The sequence below is a fragment of the Schistocerca cancellata genome, unplaced genomic scaffold (assembly GCF_023864275.1).
Source record: "Schistocerca cancellata isolate TAMUIC-IGC-003103 unplaced genomic scaffold, iqSchCanc2.1 HiC_scaffold_1066, whole genome shotgun sequence".
Classification (NCBI taxonomy): Eukaryota; Metazoa; Arthropoda; class Insecta; order Orthoptera; family Acrididae; genus Schistocerca; species Schistocerca cancellata.
Window position 1 is genome coordinate 77501 of NW_026047066.1, and position 6736 is coordinate 84236.

The following is a 6736-nucleotide window of genomic DNA, read 5'->3' on the forward strand; positions in this document are numbered from 1 at the left end:
CAGCGGATGAACGGCGGACTCTTCCCGCACTCGTAACGTGCAATCCACCCCTATATCATGCGTTTCATGAAGAGTTATATCCAATATGCCATATTCCCGCTGTCCCTATACATGCTCTAAGTAGCTCGCTTGCTACAGCAGCAGCAGCACCACGTCCGCGCGCTTCCCTGGGGGCACTGAACCGCAGGACGCGAGACCCCACGCCCAGTGGCAAACAGGACTCCTCTCACAATATAGACGGTCACTACCCCGCACAACGATGACGGTGTGGGGGCCATTTTACGACACCGCTTCCTGCGGTGCCAACGCTGTCGTAGAGTCGATACGCCATCTTTGGTAGAAGGCAACCATTCCGCTGTAAATGAGTACGTCGCTCGTAGTTCAGTCACCTCGCAGCACTGCTCAGTAAACTATGCAGGCCCACATAGATAGATCAAATACGCAAATGCCCCTATACATGCTGAACGTCTGTGCAAACAAAAGGAACCACACGTCACCCACACACTCTATCACACACTACTCTCTGCCTGTAACAGACACAGATGCAATAATTAAGCACCACCATGGACCAACGTCCGGTGCATCCTATCCGCCACAGTACACCAACCAGACTATGATAACCAGGCCACGAGGTCCAATCATAAAACAGAATATCCCACTCGTCCGACAACCACAATTGCTCAGATAAGCCACCAACACCCACACATGTCCCACACAGGGGTGCACCCAACATCACCACACTGCCTCGTCTTACAGAACAAACACACTGGCAGGAATGAAACACACAGGTCTGCCGCAACCTCGGACACGGCGCGCCCCCTCTCACTACCGAAAAGCGCATCCCAACGTGACATACCTCCTTTGACACACTGACGCTGCCTCGGGCATCCACTTCCTACGGTCAATATGAACGAACCTCGCCCCGCCCCCCCCCCCCCCCCACCAACACGCCATCCCATACCACAATGTGTACCGTACCCAAACCTAACGTGTACTGTACTACAACGCAATGTGTACCAAAAACACAACCCAGTTTGTACCTTAACCTAACCTATGTCACCTTAACCTAACCTATGTCACCTTAACCTAACCTATGTCACCTTAACCTAACCTATGTCACCTTAACCTAACCTATGTCACCTTACCTAACCTATGTCACCTTAACCTAACCTATGTCACCTTAACCTAACCCATCTTGCACCTTAACCTAACCTATGTCGCCTTAACCTAACCTCTGTTGCACCTTAACCTAACCTGTGTTGCACCTTAACCTAACCTGTGTTGCACCTTAACCTAACCTGTGTTGCACCTTAACCTAACGCAATTTGCACCGCAATGTAACGCAATTTGCACCGCAATGTAATGCAATTTGTACCGCAATCTACCCCAAGTTGTACCGCAATCTACCCCAAGTTGTACCGCAATCTACCCCAAGTTGTACCGCAATCTACCCCAAGTTGTACCGCAATCTACCCCAAGTTGTACCGCAATCTACCCCAAGTTGTACCGCAATCTACCCCAAGTTGTACCGCAATCTACCCCAAGTTGTACCGCAATCTACCCCAAGTTGTACCGCAATCTACCCCAAGTTGTACCGCAATCTACCCCAAGTTGTGCCGCAATCTACCCCAAGTTGTGCCGCAATCTACCCCAAGTTGTGCCGCAATCTACCCCAAGTTGTGCCGCAATCTACCCCAAGTTGTGCCGCAATCTACCCAAGTTGTGCCGCAATCTACCCCACGTTGTGCCTTAACCTAACCCACGTTGTGCCTTAACCTAACCCACGTTGTGCCTTAACATAACCCACGTTGTGCCTTAACATAACCCACGTTGTGCCTTAACCTAACCCACGTTGTGCCTTAACCTGCTCTGTAAATGGCATATGACACGTTACATTAATGTATTGTTGTCCAACCGCAACCCGCTCAGAATGTTGTGTACACAGCTACGTGTCATCTCCCCATAACAGCTGTATTGCAGTGTGGTACGCCATAGAGACGTGTGGGAGTAATGGACGCAGTGGATGGCGATCAGCATGAGCCGTCTGTTCATGTAGTGGCGCGTGTATGCAGACATAGTAGTCTCTTCTCACACAATGTGATAGCACGGTGTCCCGCGTTCCACATCTGCGACATGCTACAGAGGCCGGTTGACAGTTCGTCGCGCAATGGACATCGCATACGTACGGGGGCACCTTCCACGTGCCCTCTAGTCGGCACATTTTGTTGCGTGGATGTGAGCGGATGTAGTGTGTCTTGACACCTGACAGGCAGGCATGCAATAATAGTTGACTTTGCAAACGGGGATGGACGTGGACGTGTACGTTTACTGGTGACGTTACGCAAATGAACAACTGGTAACCCGTTGTGGTGCGGTTGATCTTGCTGGAGGTACATCTGTGAGGGCAACGATCGGTACAGCTATGACGCGGTTGTGTCAGCGATACCCACCACACCAATGAACGTGAATGTGGATCTGGGTGTGAAGCGATACGCGGCTGTGGGTGGGTGGGACTGTCCCCGGCCGGTGAGGGGGGGGCCGCCCGGCGTGCTGGCCGCGCGGTGCGTGGGCGCACGCGCTACAGCCGGCTGGTGGGGGCGCCCAGTGGCAGGCGCGCCGGCCGACGGACGCGGCAGGCGGCGCAGCTGCGCGCCGGGGCACCCTGCGCGCGGCGCCGTGCAGCCAAAGTGGGTCCTCGCCGGCCCGGTGCCGAAGCGCGGTGGACATCTGCAGTGTGCTGGTCCGATTGAGGACTGTGTGCGTTGAGGATGCGCCGCCGCCCGGCACTCGGCGCCGCGACGCCGTCTGCTGCTCGGTCGCCCCAGCGGTTCTCGCTGGTGGTTTGTATCGCAGTTGTGCAGACGTGTTGGCACGTGCGCTGTGCTGGGAGAGTTCGCTTCGGCACCCACGTGGGGCCTTTGCCCTTCTGTGGCGCTGGCGTTGGAGCTGCCGGTCACCGTAGGTGGCGCGTGTTGTCTCCCGCCGGCAATGCCACGACAGCACGCTCCCGGGCCTCTGTCGGCAGCGGCAAGCTCAGTTGGGAGCACGGGTGGTCGCACCTAAAGCGTCTACTCGCCTAACTCCGGGCGATTGCGCCTCTCTCGAACCCGACCAAGTACTTAGGACGGCGCTGCGCGCCGCCGGGACCTGAGAGGGTTTCGAGGTGTATTGTGCAGGGGAGCTCAGCCTCCTCCTGTTTGCAGAATAATTGAGCGGACGCTTGCGTGTTCGCGCGGGCCCCCCGGGACACACTCCCGGGCGGCCGGCTGCTCAGCTCTAGTTGACGCAGCTCCCTGGTTGATCCTGCCAGTAGTCATATGCTTGTCTCAAAGATTAAGCCATGCATGTCTCAGTACAAGCCGCATTAAGGTGAAACCGCGAATGGCTCATTAAATCAGTTATGGTTCCTTAGATCGTACCCACGTTACTTGGATAACTGTGGTAATTCTAGAGCTAATACATGCAAACAGAGTCCCGACCAGAGATGGAAGGGACGCTTTTATTAGATCAAAACCAATCGGTCGGCTCGTCCGGTCCGTTTGCCTTGGTGACTCTGAATAACTTTGGGCTGATCGCACGGTCCTCGTACCGGCGACGCATCTTTCAAATGTCTGCCTTATCAACTGTCGATGGTAGGTTCTGCGCCTACCATGGTTGTAACGGGTAACGGGGAATCAGGGTTCGATTCCGGAGAGGGAGCCTGAGAAACGGCTACCACATCCAAGGAAGGCAGCAGGCGCGCAAATTACCCACTCCCGGCACGGGGAGGTAGTGACGAAAAATAACGATACGGGACTCATCCGAGGCCCCGTAATCGGAATGAGTACACTTTAAATCCTTTAACGAGTATCTATTGGAGGGCAAGTCTGGTGCCAGCAGCCGCGGTAATTCCAGCTCCAATAGCGTATATTAAAGTTGTTGCGGTTAAAAAGCTCGTAGTTGGATTTGTGTCCCACGCTGTTGGTTCACCGCCCGTCGGTGTTTTAACTGGCATGTATCGTGGGACGTCCTGCCGGTGGGGCGAGCCGAAGGCGTGCGACCGCCTCGTGCGTGTTCCGTGCGTCCGAGGCGGACCCCGTTGAAATCCTACCAAGGTGCTCTTTATTGAGTGTCTGGGTGGGCCGGCACGTTTACTTTGAACAAATTAGAGTGCTTAAAGCAGGCAAGCCCGCCTGAATACTGTGTGCATGGAATAATGGAATAGGACCTCGGTTCTATTTTGTTGGTTTTCGGAACCCGAGGTAATGATTAATAGGGACAGGCGGGGGCATTCGTATTGCGACGTTAGAGGTGAAATTCTTGGATCGTCGCAAGACGAACAGAAGCGAAAGCATTTGCCAAGTATGTTTTCATTAATCAAGAACGAAAGTTAGAGGTTCGAAGGCGATCAGATACCGCCCTAGTTCTAACCATAAACGATGCCAGCCAGCGATCCGCCGCAGTTCCTCGATGACTCGGCGGGCAGCCTCCGGGAAACCAAAGCTTTTGGGTTCCGGGGGAAGTATGGTTGCAAAGCTGAAACTTAAAGGAATTGACGGAAGGGCACCACCAGGAGTGGAGCCTGCGGCTTAATTTGACTCAACACGGGAAACCTCACCAGGCCGGACACCGGAAGGATTGACAGATTGATAGCTCTTTCTTGATTCGGTGGGTGGTGGTGCATGGCCGTTCTTAGTTGGTGGAGCGATTTGTCTGGTTAATTCCGATAACGAACGAGACTCTAGCCTGCTAACTAGTCGCGTGACATCCTTCGTGCTGTCAGCGATTACTTTTCTTCTTAGAGGGACAGGCGGCTTCTAGCCGCACGAGATTGAGCAATAACAGGTCTGTGATGCCCTTAGATGTTCTGGGCCGCACGCGCGCTACACTGAAGGAATCAGCGTGTCTTCCTAGGCCGAAAGGTCGGGTAACCCGCTGAACCTCCTTCGTGCTAGGGATTGGGGCTTGCAATTGTTCCCCATGAACGAGGAATTCCCAGTAAGCGCGAGTCATAAGCTCGCGTTGATTACGTCCCTGCCCTTTGTACACACCGCCGTCGCTACTACCGATTGAATGATTTAGTGAGGTCTTCGGACTGGTACGCGGCATCGACTCTGTCGTTGCCGATGCTACCGGAAAGATGACCAAACTTGATCATTTAGAGGAAGTAAAAGTCGTAACAAGGTTTCCGTAGGTGAACCTGCGGAAGGATCATTACCGACTAGACTGCATGTCTTTCGATGTGCGTGTCGTGTCGCGCAACACGCTACCTGTACGGCAGCAGCCGTGCGCCGCGTGCGGAACCACGCGTGCCTCTCAAAACTAACTGAAAAATGTTGTGTGGTACGAGCGCTGAAGCTCTGGAGCGGCTGGCCTGCGGCACCTGGCGCCTGGCGCCGGTTTTGAATGACTTTCGCCCGAGTGCCTGTCCGCTCCGGTGTGGAGCCGTACGACGCCCATCGGCCGTGAGGCCGTTGGACACAGAACGCTGGAACAGGGCCGTCAAACGCCTCAGTCCCGCCTATGCAACTGTTTTGAAAGAGACAGTGGAAACTAACAGAAAAGATCACCCAGGACGGTGGATCACTCGGCTCGTGGGTCGATGAAGAACGCAGCAAATTGCGCGTCGACATGTGAACTGCAGGACACATGAACATCGACGTTTCGAACGCACATTGCGGTCCATGGATTCCGTTCCCGGGCCACGTCTGGCTGAGGGTCGGCTACGTATACTGAAGCGCGCGGCGTTTGTCCCGCTTCGGAGACCTGGGAGTGTCGTGGCCGCCTGTGGGGCCGGCCGCGTCTCCTCAAACGTGCGATGCGCGCCCGTCGCCTGGCGGTTCGCATACCGGTACTTTCTCGGTAGCGTGCACAGCCGGCTGGCGGTGTGGCGTGCGACACCTCGTACAACGACCTCAGAGCAGGCGAGGACTACCCGCTGAATTTAAGCATATTACTAAGCGGAGGAAAAGAAACTAACAAGGATTCCCCCAGTAGCGGCGAGCGAACAGGGAAGAGTCCAGCACCGAACCCCGCAGGCTGCCGCCTGTCGTGGCATGTGGTGTTTGGGAGGGTCCACTACCCCGACGCCTCGCGCCGAGCCCAAGTCCAACTTGAATGAGGCCACGGCCCGTAGAGGGTGCCAGGCCCGTAGCGGCCGGTGCGAGCGTCGGCGGGACCTCTCCTTCGAGTCGGGTTGCTTGAGAGTGCAGCTCCAAGTGGGTGGTAAACTCCATCTGAGACTAAATATGACCACGAGACCGATAGCGAACAAGTACCGTGAGGGAAAGTTGAAAAGAACTTTGAAGAGAGAGTTCAAAAGTACGTGAAACCGTTCTGGGTAAACGTGAGAAGTCCGAAAGGTCGAACGGGTGAGATTCACGCCCATCCGGCACTGGCTCCCGCCCTCGGCAGATGGGGCGGCCGCCCGCGCGGAGCAATCCGCGGCGGGGTCGTGTCCGGTTGCCTTTCCACTCGCCGCGGGTGGGGCCGTTCCGGTGTGCGGTGGGCCGCACTTCTCCCCTAGTAGGACGTCGCGACCCGCTGGGTGCCGGCCTACGGCCCGGGTGCGCAGCCTGTCCTTCCGCGGGCCTCGGTTCGCGTCTGTTGGGCAGAGCCCCGGTGTCCTGGCTGGCTGCTCGGCGGTATATCTGGAGGAGTCGATTCGCCCCTTTGGGCGCTCGGGCTCCCGGCAAGCGCGCGCGGTTCTCCCGGATGACGGACCTACCTGGCCCGGCCCCGGACCCGCGCCGCTGTT

At 56.1% G+C, this 6736-nt stretch overlaps 2 non-coding genes across 2 annotated transcripts; both read left to right on the forward strand.

Moving 5' to 3' along the window:
* Positions 1 to 3290: 3290 nt before the first annotated feature.
* LOC126151483 (small subunit ribosomal RNA) lies at positions 3291 to 5196 on the forward strand. Its single transcript, XR_007531990.1, has one exon. It is a non-coding gene; the product is annotated as a small subunit ribosomal RNA (ribosomal RNA).
* Positions 5197 to 5546: 350 nt separating this feature from the next.
* Positions 5547 to 5701, forward strand: LOC126151473 (5.8S ribosomal RNA). The gene has a single exon (XR_007531981.1). It is a non-coding gene; the product is annotated as a 5.8S ribosomal RNA (ribosomal RNA).
* The last annotated feature ends 1035 nt before the right edge of the window (positions 5702 to 6736 follow it).